At 40.1% G+C, this 12,054-nt stretch overlaps 2 protein-coding genes across 2 annotated transcripts in view; both read left to right on the forward strand.

The window, feature by feature from the left end:
• Nucleotides 1-12,054, forward strand: part of LOC115730655 (MDIS1-interacting receptor like kinase 2-like) — a 188,807-nt gene that overhangs the window by 43,306 nt on the left and 133,447 nt on the right. The window lies entirely within an intron of this gene.
• LOC115730654 (MDIS1-interacting receptor like kinase 2-like) overlaps nt 1-12,054 on the forward strand; it is a 126,305-nt gene that overhangs the window by 32,020 nt on the left and 82,231 nt on the right. The window lies entirely within an intron of this gene.

Consider the following 12,054-nt stretch of genomic DNA (forward strand, 5'->3'; position numbering starts at 1 on the left):
GAAATATGTGTCGGGACTCGTCGAAGATGATGCTCGACTAAAATTCTTTTCTTCACTCTCGAATTTTCTCTTCTAATTTTTCTCAAGAACTCTCTTTTTCCTCTCTAAAAATTCCACTCAAAAAACTCTCTCAAAACTCTCTCAATTCTCTTCCACTCTTTTTTTCTCAATTCTCTTCCACTTCCCCCTTCTCAATTTTCAAGAACTCTTCCTCTTTTATAGCCAAATTTCTCCATCCTCTTTTCACCATCTTCCCTTCTCCATCTTCTCTTCATCATCTTCTCTTCACCATCTTCCCTTCATCATCTTCCCTTCATCATCTTCCCTTCTTCATCTTCTCTTCATCACCTTCCCTTCATCATCTTCCCTTCATTATCTTCCCTTCTTCATCTTCTCTTGGTATTTGCAATGCAGTCCCTGAAGTTTCAAGTATTTGCAATACAGTCCCTGAAGTTTTAAGTATTTGCAATATAGTCCCTGAAGTTTCAAATCTTCTCGGTGTATTTTTCCATCCCATGCCTAGTCTAGACGCATGCTAAATTAAGTGTTCCGCTTGCCCAATTATATGCCAATGCAATGTACGCTAAAAATAAATATGTGAGATGATTTTTTTATAATTTTTATGCAAAAAATAGATTAGTCAAAATTTAGGCGTCAACAGCTGCCCCTCTTTGAGTAGAGGCTCGTAGAGGTTCCGCTCAAAGACAGAATTGAACCCTAAATTTTGACAGTACAAATGATGAATGAACTTTTTGGCGGGAGTTTTAATCCCATTTTTTATGTAATGAAGTGATGCATGATATGCAAGACTGTAAATAACATATGCCAAAACTTCTCTTTTTCATGTTAGAGAAACTCGCACATGGATCGCATACAAGAATACCTGTTTTACCAAATTTCTCGTAAGCTAATGGTTCTCTTAATTTCCAAGCTTCTTTTTGCGGATGCAAGGATTTTAAGGTATTTGGCCTATCTGTTATCAGAGACTTCTCCCTAATGCAAGACAGCGCAAGATATGTGTGTCGTTTGAGATCACAAGAGCTACGTCGTTGTGAGTCGAAAGAAGTGAAATCAAGTTCACAAGAGCTACGTCGTTGTGAGTTGATTAAATGTCGAAATCGCCAGTGCATATGTCTTCACGATTCGACAAAGGGGAATCAAAATCATAAGAGCTACGTCATTATGATTTGGTTTGGATCAAAACCATGGGTGCTTATGTCTTCATGATTTGATAAAGGAGCCGAAAATCATAAGAGCTATGTCATTATGAGCCGACTAAAGGTCAAGATCACCGGTGCATACGTCTTCGTGATTCGAAACCGAAATCATAAGAGCTACGTCGTTATGATTTGATAAGATGTCAAGATCGCCCAGTGCATATGTCTTCACGTCCCGAGATTGAAACCATAAGAGCTACATCGTTATGATTTGATAAGATGTCAAGATCGCCGGTGCATATGTCTTCACGTCCCGAGATTGAAACCATAAGAGCTACGTCGTTATGATTTGATAAGATGTCAAGATCGCGAGTGCATATGTCTTCACGTCCCGAGATTGAAACCATAAGAGCTACGTCGTTATGATTTGATAAGATGTCAAGATCGCCAGTGCATATGTCTTCACGACTCGAGATTGAAACCATAAGAGCTACGTCGTTATGATTTGATAAGATGTCAAGATCGCCAGTGCATATGTCTACACGACTTGACAGAATAGGCATATTGCCCGAATTGAACAATATTTGATAGGAGCACCATCGAATGGAATCGATAAGTACAAAAGGGGCATATTGCCTGAATTGAAGCATAACAACTATCATGAGAAGAGTTGTTAATTTGAAAAGGGGTTCGGAAAACTTACCTGGGTTCTCCAAACGATTGATCAAGGAACGAAAAGCATTGCTCGTATCGTACCTGGTAGGCATTTGCCAGCAAAACTTGCTCATTCAATAATCCTTGGATGAATTCCGAGACCTTGGGAGGGAACTCGAACATCGGAAATGTATTACCTATCATAGAATGTCAGAGGTAACACACACAAACATATTCAACAATGAGTATAATGCAATCACTCATACTATGGTTCATGCATAACCATTCTATCAAGTTTGCATCACCAATTCTGTTCAGGGAGGTTCTCACATTATGAATACCTCGAATGTGAGCTGAATGGGGGGACTTCAGTCCGAAAGGGCTTTCTCTCACTCTCGAGAAAAGCTATTTATCCTGTCTGCAGGATTCAAGAGAAATCACTCAATCTTTCCATCATCGCATTCGATAAGGATCCAAGTAATCTCGCAATTGATACGACCGAGCCGATCTGGAGGTCTTGATTAGGACCGTAATGAGGGTTAGGTCAAAGGTTTACAAATGGGACTCTAATTGAGTCAAGGCTGCTGAAATGAATTTCTTCATCGTCCGCTCCGGATTTACAAGTCAAGAATCCTGCAAAAATGAGAGAGAAATAATCTTACTCGAACTTCTTCGAGTGATGCTTAAAATCATTTAACTCTACGTTAACTCAAGTGTCCTAATCAGAAGAGACTTTGGAGGGTTATAACGTAGGCTAGGATTGGGGACCGAGGAACGAAAAGGCTCGTTTTGGCTCAGAAATTAAATGAGAAGGGGCTTGACGTTGGTGATCATCGCTGACTAGTCACCGATCTTGGTCTTCCGGAAATGTCTTCGTAAAGAATACCATCATTGAATAAGAGATGGTAGTTTTCTACTGAAAATTGCACTTTGCAAACCGACTTCTTGGGGAGTCTTCTTCACAACAAGTGTCTGTCGAGGATTTGCAAGAGACACAATGCAAACATGTACATGGAATTTACAACTTAACATGCAAAAATGTACATTCAAAATTCAGAAGTACTTTACAAATGAATGTGCATTGGCCTTACTTTTGGTAGGCACTTTGCTTTTCCTATGCTTGAAATTTTCATATGAGATCAGCCTTTGCTTTTCTTACTCCCGACTCTCATTTTTCTTTTTTTTTTTTTTTTTTCGAGAAGAGATTTCTTTTCCTTTTTCTTTGAGACATCTCTTTATTTTGCTTTTTTTTTGTTTTTTGTTTTTTTTTTAGAGCGGGCCCTTCTCCTTTAAGCTGAGTTTGCCTCTCCCTTTTTTTTTACAATCCCATGATTTTGAACCGGGAATTACAACAAGCATATGATCATTCGGGAATTCTCTGTTGACTCGACCATCTCCAATTCTAATCCTTGGGAAAATGCTATCTTCGCCTTTGGAATGAGCAAATGATCACCAACGGGGGTTTAAGAAATGAATTTGCAGGCTCAAGTGGGCTATGCAAAGAATGAAGTGTATAGGATAGAGAAATGAATGCTCTTCATCATCCTAAGGCACTTGAATTAAAATTCGAGTATAAATGCAAAGAAACACCCGAAGATTAATGTTAGTCCCAGCAAGAAAATTTCTAACCATTTGCCTCGTGTTGTCACCGGAATTAACTCGTCTAGACCCCGATGTGGGGTGGTTCTTGGCAGGGGTAAAGAAATGAAACCACCGCTCAAAAGGGGTAATCAATGGATAACCCGTAGTGTTTAGGATAGAGGAATGAACGCCTCCGTCACTTCGGTTATCGTACCTTTCGCCTGAAAACTCTTTACCTCGGGGAATGCGGAATTTAGCCATCGTTCAACTCTCCTGAAAAAATGGGACGTGTTTGGGAAAGGATTGCCTTTCATCATCCTGTCCTGCCCCATTCCAATGTTCCTTATTTAGAGTTGGTAAATTAAACATGAGGAACAGTCATGCGCAAACTATGCAATGTATGAGTGTTTTTGAGCATCTAAAATGCAGCAACTTTTTATCTTGGTGGACAGAATTCGCAAGCACATAAGAAACTTCTTAGGGGCATGGATTGGGAGTTGCCCCTGCTCATGCAAATGAGTTGCAAAACTTCATTATCTGGTTCGAGACATGAGATTGTCAAAGGCTCCAGGAATTTCTTATTTCATTAATTTTTCGGGGAGAATGGATACTTCCCTATCCGGAAAGGCAGTGACCCCTGTAAAAATCAAAAGGGAAAGCGTCAATGTACGTTCTCATGTTCTAAACGAGTTGAAACGATACCGCTTTACCCTTGTACGTATTCCTTGCAAACTTTGAATTGAAAAGATCAATTCATCTGGATCGGACCGTATGTCCGGGATGTTATCTCTCCAGGTTCCGTAACCATCTTGGCTGAGCTTCAATCGGCATTGAATCGCGAAGCAAAAAGGTTTTTATTAATCTTTGTACATTGATGCCAAATCCCGGGATCGAATCTGGGACGCCTCGGACCACTGTCATTCCCCCAACCACTAGGTCGTGGTGATGTTGGCGTCCATGGTTGGTTCGCTTTTTGCTATATTGTTCTCAAAACAGTTGGCAATCCCCTGTTGAGAATGAAATAAGATTAAATTAGAGTTTGAAATGACTGAGAGCCAATTGGGACGATACGGAGTTACCCATCTTTGAGCCCGCTTGGCCTTTTACTCGTATTCTCCCAAGTAAGGCTATTCGGAATCTCTCTTTACGGGCGTTCAGGGGCGTCGTCCACAAATTGATTTGCTACAGGCCTAGCTTAACAAGGAACTCACGCATTTGATAAGGGAGGAGAAAATTCGCCCTTTAACTCTAGGCAAATTCTAGACAGCTAGAAAGTAAAAAAAATATCCCACGCAGGGGAACTATACATGGAATTAAAGAAGTATTCATGCGAGATTGGTTCCACCTCTCTTGCTGGCCATTCCAATGATCGACTGATTTTGTCTTGGATCATACACCAACGATCGTTGTTCAAGGATCCATAATCACTTGCTTCGGATCACAACTCTGGAGGTCCTTCAGCTCCGAACTGGTTGATCAAGGTGGTGAGCTCATCATCAAAGTAATCTTCTGATTGATACTCGAATTGGGTAGTGTTACTTGCTAACACTAGCGACGGATGATTGAAGTTTGGCGGTGAAGGTGGCCATCATTTCTTCCATCTTTTGGGACATCATCCCTTCAAAGCGCTCGGTCAAGGAGCCAAGTTTCTCGTCTAGGGCAGCACTAACGGCGGCGTTAATGTCGGTCATCCTCTTCGCGATCGATCGAGTAATATGTGGAGGATCCGTGATAAATTACCTGTACGCAGTAACAAACCCAAAATTAGTACAGGGAGCAAGAATAGCGAGCCGGCCCATGGCATCCCTCTAGACTCAAACGAACAAAGTGATCATAACCAAAGGATTGAAACATGTAATTTTCAGTTTGTCCGCTTTTACGAAAAAATTCGTATTAATTCGCACGTTGATCAAAACATGTCCAAATTTTACGAGCTTATAGTTGAGAATGTGATGAACAACTTTTATGTTGGCCAATCAGACTAGAAATGCACGGATCAAATCAGTTTAATGTGTCTTTCCAAAAAAATCACGTTCAGAAAACTGTTATAACCGCATGTTGTTGAAAAAACGAAGGGCCATCTTAAATTATGAATTTAATTCTGAAATTTTGCAAGATATTAGTTGAAACATAGGTCTACAACTTTCGTGTTTGGCACTTACTCAAAGCTCGATCGTAGAATTTAGTAAAAATCGCACAACAGGAATAAACTAAATCAGAATTGAGGACAGCTGATGAAATTGTAAAAGCTATGGAAGCAAAGTGCGAAATTGGAAATAAGACAATGAAACTTCTAAACAATCAACCTAAACCATGGACCGGCCCAAAATAAAAATGAGATAACAGGGTACAAGAGACAAGAAATTACCTCTCATACGAAGAAAATGCCAATCACAAAGACATGCGCATGAATCGTGAGTTTAAATCTTATTCTATCTATCCAAAAGGCTTTTGCAAAGTGAAATGATGAACGAAACGACATGTCGCAGCCTCGCGCGCAATCATCATGACTAGTCGCAACCTCGCATACAATAGTCATGACTAGTCGGGTCCAATCACTTTGACTTGGTTCGGTCGACAAGGGCAATTCTCATGCATTGTAGCCTCACGTGTATGAGAACGACCCTTGAGCCATTTTTTGGAAAAATTTTCGGGATCCGGATGGGATAACCTTTAGCGAAACCTTATCGCCAAGGTTAAAGAACCATCTAAATACCATCTTAAAACTATTAGTGTGACCCGTGTCCGGTCACGGGTTGTGTGCGATGTAGTGCAAATACGATAAATCATGCACAACAATTAAATGCAAACACCGCTTCAATGATTCAAAAGTTAAATCACAATTCCAATTCACCAAGCTCGCAAAACAAAGGGTTAGCTGATCACTCCTCCCCTTATAACTCCCAATCTGCAAAAACATTTAACACCTAAGAATGAGAATTCAACCAAAGTTTACCAAATCAAGTGATTTCTTTTTCATGAAATTATCTGGCCTAAGTCCTCTTTGAGTCCCCAGCGGAGTCGCCAAGTTGTCGCGGCCTAAAAAATAAACAGGTTAATTTTCGGGCTAATGGATTATCAGGTTAATTAATTAACTAACCTAACTCGGACTCTCCCAAGTCCATACCAAATCGCAACTTAATGTTCAAATAATTAACATGCAATGTGTTTTGAATTTGGAGTCGCCACTAATCATTTTTCGGTAGGTTGATTACAAACCTAAATAAAATAGCGGAAGAAAACTATCTTATTTCCGCGAACCGGAGATTTTGAATTTGGGGACTTGGTTACGCTAGATTACTCTAACGCCCTTTCGGTACCATTTTCATGAAAAATACTTGATTTGACAATTTTGATGGATTTTGCTTGAAATTCAAAGATGCAATTTTTTTGGTTTTTTCTTCTTTTTTATGAGAATGTAAAACATGGAACTTTGTGCGATATACACCATGGATGATTTAGAAAGAAAGAAAACGCAGCCAATCACGAGTATTTACAAAAATAAATTAACATGTACTAATGTTAAACTTTGGAACACGTGACATGTCTAAAATAGACAAACAAATATTCAAACCAAACGATTACATTTTTGTAGATCGAGATGGAAATGATTACCTTCTATTACACAAAATCTTACTCACATACACGTTATAGTTCCCTTCAAGATCTCGGAGCTGGAAGAACGCGGCTGTCGTCGAAAATGGCAAGCAATGGTGTTGTTGGGTGGCGAGAGGCGAAATATGTGTCGGGACTCGTCGAAGATGATGCTCGACTAAAATTCTTTTCTTCACTCTCGAATTTTCTCTTCTAATTTTTCTCAAGAACTCTCTTTTTCCTCTCTAAAAATTCCACTCAAAAAACTCTCTCAAAACTCTCTCAATTCTCTTCCACTCTTTTTTTCTCAATTCTCTTCCACTTCCCCCTTCTCAATTTTCAAGAACTCTTCCTCTTTTATAGCCAAATTTCTCCATCCTCTTTTCACCATCTTCCCTTCTCCATCTTCTCTTCATCATCTTCTCTTCATCATCTTCCCTTCTTCATCTTCTCTTCATCACCTTCCCTTCATCATCTTCCCTTCATTATCTTCCCTTCTTCATCTTCTCTTGGTATTTGCAATGCAGTCCCTGAAGTTTCAAGTATTTGCAATACGGTCCCCGAAGTTTTAAGTATTTGCAATATAGTCCCTGAAGTTTCAAATCTTCTCGGTGTATTTTTCCATCCCATGCCTAGTCTAGACGCATGCTAAATTAAGTGTTCTGCTTGCCCAATTATATGCCAATGCAATGTACGCTAAAAATAAATATGTGAGATGATTTTTTTATAATTTTTATGCAAAAAATAGATTAGTCAAAATTTAGGCGTCAACACTATCGAGTGGGGCCGAAGCCCATTTTGACTTGGGCCGTGTCTTACCTTGTTGGGCTTCGAATTTGGGCCTTGAATTGGGCCCGTGGGCCAAAGAAATTAAAGAATTGGACTCGTTGGACGGAAACCAAGGTTCGCGGATCGTTCGAGTTCGAGGCATCGAAGATTTTTTCGAGGACCGCCGCCAATCTCAACTCGATTATTTGACTGTGAGTTGACCTCTAATCCTTGATTAGGTCTTTAATTACGTTTGGATAAGTCTTCCTATATTATTAGGTGTTTAGGTAGTTCGATTAGGGCCGGCTAGGCGAGAAAGTGGATTTAGGTTAAATGGCCCTAATCGGTTGGGTTAGTCATATTTATGGCTGTCTGATTTGAGATTGCTTATTTTGTGCTTGGCCTTGCTTGATAGTGAGCGAAGGATTGATTAGCCAAGAGCGATCGATTAGTTAATAATTGATTAGCGATAATTTTGTTATTATGGATTTTAGTTGACATAGTCGAATTGGGTTTATATTTAACTTGAGTTATTAGCATGGATTGCCTATAAATAGAAGGCCATTGACTGTCATGATTGCATGATCGTTTGATAACCGTCCATCCTGTATTTACTTGCAAAAGCTGGTAGATAGCGATATATGCATTCAATTGTCTGTTGTGATGCACGTAGCATGAAAATGGCCTGTGGTCAAGTTTTGGGCATCCGGTTATAATTTAAATAAAGTAAGTGGAATGACTAATAGATGAATTGAGTGATCACATGATGGATGATGATTCGTGGCCTGTCAAGTTCGTATCGTATCTTTTTGTACGGATCACACGACTTGTCGGTTGCCCGACCTTCCATGTCGAGTCATGGATTGTCGGTTGCCGGTCGCAGCTTGTGACCGACCGAAGCCCTTTAGGGGAATGCCTACTTAAGATATCGAGTTATCGCTTGTGGTTGCCGTCACCGAAAGGAGTCGAGACGATGCCTGTTTATCAGAAATCGATTCCGGCATTGTGTTGTGCGGATCGAATTAATGGACCCCCAGCATTGCGTTGTATGGATCCAAAGAATTTCATTCACGAAAATCATCATTAATAAATGGACTACGTGTGATGTCCAATGTTGCTTTATGTTTGAGTGTACCATGGTTCTTGATTGCCTCGATGATCGTCTCGAGTTGGCATGGTCTCACGTTATATTCATGGTGCACATCTGCGTGACTTAATGTCAAGTAAGTTGCATGTGATTGATATGAATATGTGATTGCCTGATATGGTATCTGGACGAATCATCGCCCTAGTCGAGGCTTAGGCGTTGACTCACTGGGATTTTTATCTCACCCCTTTGTGGGAACATTTTCAGGTCCGAAGTGATGAAGTTCGTAGGCTGGGAGCCGTTGATTCTTTTTGGAGTAGATGAGGATTTGACATTGCCTTGTCTGTAGCTCTATAGGGCTAGCTATTATCTGATAAATATGTATTTTGATATCCTACTGTTACGGGTGTTATGTTTGACTATCCCCGTTGTTTTGTATGGTTGGGAGTTTGTTCGTTTCCGCATGTGCCATATGTTATCGTGGGTCGATAGCGTACCTGGGACGTTATCATTATGACCCGAGGCGATTTGGTAGGGATATTACGTACCCGACGGTCGGGGCGTGACAATATTTGCCGCCGCAAAACCCTACTGCCACCCTTTCCACCGTGCCCACATTCCCCCGGATTGCCCGCACGGTCAACCTTGACCTCTCCATCGAGGATCCCCGGACCAAGGTCTTCGCTTCCGGCTTGTGTTCTACTACCGGCCGTCTTCGAAGAGCTTCTTGCTGGATGGGGAGTGGAACAAGCTGGTCGTCAAGGGAGGAGGGGCTGGAGATGAGAGCTCTTTCGGGCTTAACATGTTCCAATTTCGTCTTTGATTGCAAATGTTCGATGGGGATCTAGCTCTTCGGTTGGGGATTTCCTCCTGTTAATCATCAAATCAGTAGCAATAGCTTCTTATTAATCAGTTGCTTGGGAATATGCTTTCGCTGGAGTGTTCCGATCTTCCTCAACGGCAATCCTTCGATCCTTTTTAGGATTTTTTTCATGTGAACTTTTACCATGCGATTTTCCATTTTTTTCCCCATTTTAGAGAGTAAGTTTAGTAACAGAACGGGATTTACGGAAAATTCGATTGCTTGTTAAATTAATTTGTCGTTAAGAAAAATTCAGTTCGTTCAATAAAGCATGCATCCAGAAATGCGTGTCACAATACATGCGCACTTTTCTAATTCTTCATAGGTATCTTGATTCTTTTTTTTTACATTTCTTCATTATTTACTTGCATCCCCATATTTTATTTTTTTTTTATTTTTTTATTTCCTTTTCATTTTTTTCTGAAACTTAGGGTTCCGGCAACCCTCGCTAGATCCGGGAGTGGGCCGCCTTGCCTAGGGCCATTGCAGCCTCGCTAGCCTCGACAACGGCCTTCACGCCTCGTGCTCGGCCAGGAGGGCTGCGATGGCCGTATGCGAGGCGGCCCTCGCCAGCCCTCACCCAAGGGCCAATGAGGTTTGCCAGCCACCCTCGCCGACCAAATCTTAAGCTTTAAAGTAAAAAAAGAAAAAATTGATTAAAAATTAATTTTTTAAAAAAATATTTTTAAATATTGGCCACGTTAGCGCCATCCATTCTACGTGGCATTATCAGCGATTTCTGGCGAAAATTGGCCGGATGGACTAAATTGGTACTAATGCGAAAAAAAATGTAGGACTAAATTGGTCCAATTGAAATGTTTAGAATTGAATTGGTACCAATATAAAAGATTTATAACTTCTTTAATACTTTTCCCCATAAAACTCTAATGTTTTTTTTTTTTATATCATTTCTTGTTGATTTGTCTTGTTAGCTTGTATTCTCACGTTCGAACTTATAGCTACATATCATGGCAGGTGATTGCTTTGGTCAAATTACTCTCGTTGGTCAATAGACTTTTGACTTACTGGTTCCATCGTTGCCTCTTCCAATAGGATGACTTCTAAGTGGAGATCTTTTCAATGGATTCCTCCTGGGATTTACCCTACTCAACTTAACACCTATATATCGTCTATGTTTAGCCACTCCTGTCCAAAGCACACTTGATCAACGGTCCAGATAAACTTGACGTACTATGTAAGACATCGAGAAGAGGATCCAATTAAGTCAATGTGGAATGATCGATCAAAAAATTGGGATCAATTAAAGCAGTTCGACCTTTCCTTCTGCGCCTATGTGTATGTACTGTTCTACCATTTTCTAATAACTTTGGACTCGTGTTTCATGCTCTATGTACATGAGGAATTTGTCCAATCTTCTTCTATGTCGTGTTTCACCGGGCAGAGAAACATTCTTCCAAATCGCTATCATATTAAGTGGGATGTGAACTTTAGTGTCACCTCCTCTTCCCATCACATCTTCTGTCCTGGACAGATTTTGAAATTTTGCCTTCTCATGTTAGAATTTGTGGTTAAATATCATGGCAAGTGGTTGGTTCTAAGCAAGACCTTAAAAATCTTCGTCTGAACTTTGGGACTTCAAAATTCGAGAGTATTCCTGAGATAAAGGGAAGAAATTTTTTTTTTTCTCAATTTGAGAAGGTGTCTGTGGAGAAGGTAAACTCGCGTCATTCTTCGTCCGGTCTTTCTTTATGCCGTGCTTGACCGAGTGAAGGGATCTTCTCCAAAATCGCTATCACTTCAAGCAAAGGGATCGTGACTATGCTAACAGCACATTAAAGGCTCCCTATGTTTCACAAAAATTAAAAAAAATTAGAAAATATTTTTTTCGTTGCTTGTATTGTCCGATACAAACGGAGCTTAAAATTCATTTTTTTTAAATCAAAGCCATGGTAATCACTGTATGATCAGGTATGATTTATCCAGTTGCACCTATAACACCACCTCACACCAAAGTTGTTTTTTCGTGACGATGGCTTCTACGTTTTACGACATTGATCTCTACATTAAAACAGAGAGAAAATATAGCTCAAAACAACCATCAGTTTTTTTTTTTTAAATCACAATATAAAAAATGAGGATCGAAAATAGGGCTTCCTTATATGTTTCTTGAATTGCATGCTTTTTCGGCCATCAATACGTAATTTATTTAGTGCAGCTTCGTATGACATCTCGGCGATATTAAGCTTTCGCGCTGTCGGCTTACATCCCGGTCCTTGCTGTAAAACAGACTAATAAGTCTTTGCAAATAAAGGGCCATATCTATTAAATATGCTATTGGCAAGTTGTGATGTCACTAGAAGTATGTTTCTTTGTTTTATTCACGGAAGCAA

This window comes from Rhodamnia argentea, chromosome 2 (assembly GCF_020921035.1).
Source record: "Rhodamnia argentea isolate NSW1041297 chromosome 2, ASM2092103v1, whole genome shotgun sequence".
NCBI classification, from domain to species: Eukaryota; Viridiplantae; Streptophyta; class Magnoliopsida; order Myrtales; family Myrtaceae; genus Rhodamnia; species Rhodamnia argentea.